The sequence below is a fragment of the Rhipicephalus sanguineus genome, chromosome 3, assembly GCF_013339695.2.
Source record: "Rhipicephalus sanguineus isolate Rsan-2018 chromosome 3, BIME_Rsan_1.4, whole genome shotgun sequence".
In the NCBI taxonomy this organism is placed as follows: Eukaryota; Metazoa; Arthropoda; class Arachnida; order Ixodida; family Ixodidae; genus Rhipicephalus; species Rhipicephalus sanguineus.
Genome location: NC_051178.1, coordinates 232,564,919 through 232,566,460, shown reverse-complemented (window position 1 = coordinate 232,566,460; position 1,542 = coordinate 232,564,919). Strand labels below are relative to the sequence as shown.

The 1,542-nt window shown below is 43.7% G+C and overlaps 1 non-coding gene across 1 annotated transcript; it reads right to left on the bottom strand.

Moving 5' to 3' along the window:
- Window positions 1-1,263: 1,263 nt before the first annotated feature.
- On the bottom strand, window positions 1,264-1,335 carry Trnar-gcg (transfer RNA arginine (anticodon GCG)). The gene has a single exon. It is a non-coding gene; the product is annotated as a tRNA-Arg (tRNA).
- Window positions 1,336-1,542: the final 207 nt, after the last annotated feature.

Below are 1,542 nucleotides of genomic sequence, written 5' to 3'. Positions count from 1 at the left end.
ACCGCCGGGAGTCGTTCCCGTGTTGCATATACCGCCAATCTAGGAGGAAGTGCAATGCCCGAACTCGGTAGTACGATACATTTTCTTTGATGAAAAACTCCTGAATTTCAGTCCGTCCATGTCAAATACTTCTGCAAATGAAAAAAAAAAAAATCGCACTGTCCGCGGCGTCTGCTGGTGTAAGGGGGAGCGGGAGAGTGCTCCTTTTTAAACACCAGGTTATAACATGGCTGAGGGACCTTATTTCAAGTCCTGATTTATTTCTTCTGTTGTTTGATTGTCCGGGTAATAAAAACTAGCACTGTGTCTGCAGAACCTACCAGAGGGACTTATTTTTATAATTTTTATGAAGTATTTCTTTGTTATTCTTCTTCCGTGAGTGCAGAGTGCCTGAGAATAGTCGTGCTTTTGTGTTATCTAGACACATACCTGAAACACCGCATGTCTATAGATAACATTAAGTTGATAACGCATCTGTCCTGGTCACCCGCTTGTCCGGTCATCGGCGCTCTGTTTACTACGTTTTGTATGCGGCTGCGACATCAGCAAAAGCTTATAAATACGGAGGGCTTCCAAAGTTATCGGTATCTGCCATACAGTAAAGCCACTGAATATAATATTTAGATTCGAATATAAGACGTTGATGAAGCATCAGCTGATACTTACCATGCCACGCACCACTGAGCAATTCCTTGTCTAAAAATCTTTGTGTAAAGATCCGTCTGGAGGGGGACCTAAAGCGATGCTCTATGGAGCCTCGTAATCCACGTACGCTTCCATGATGCACTGCGACCAACCTACTTCGAGCTGCTCGAAAGAGCGGTCTCCCGAGGAAGACTAACCGGACAAGGTCAAATGCTTTTACAGTTCGAGAACGATGAAACTATTGCCACGGTTAGACGACATAGAATGATAGCGCTTTCGTCTCAACGGAGTGTGCGATTATTTCTCAGCATCGTATTTTATTGCGATAGCAATTATATGGAGAGTCTCGGCTGGATTTTGCCGTCGCCGTCGCCGCCGTCATGCACCGTATATGTATAAGTATGTATATATATATATATATATTAATATATATATATATATATAATATTATATATATATATATTGAAGTAAAGAAGTGTTAATTTCAAGGGCTCGTTTTCTTTGTTGTACACAATATTAATGAGAACTAACAGGCAAAATGCCAAGGAAAGTATAGGGGATGTTTTAGTAATAAATGTAAGGTAATTGTGAAGAAGAAAAATGGACGAAAAGATAGCTTGCCGCGGGCAGGGACCGAACCTGCCACCTTCGAATACGCGTCCGATGCTCTACCAACTGAGCTACCGCGGCGGCCATCCCCCCGTCCACTTTATGGGTTATATGTGTGCATTTAAACGTGGGAGCGTCAGTCAGCGCCGCCAGTAGCCATGACGGCGAGTGTGGAACACTCTTTTTCTGCCTTGTTGGCGTCACGTAGCACGTGAACTTATTACGAGCTGGCAGCTGACCAATAATCCCTCGCATACTACCTGAACGCATCAAGTCTGCCAGAACGAG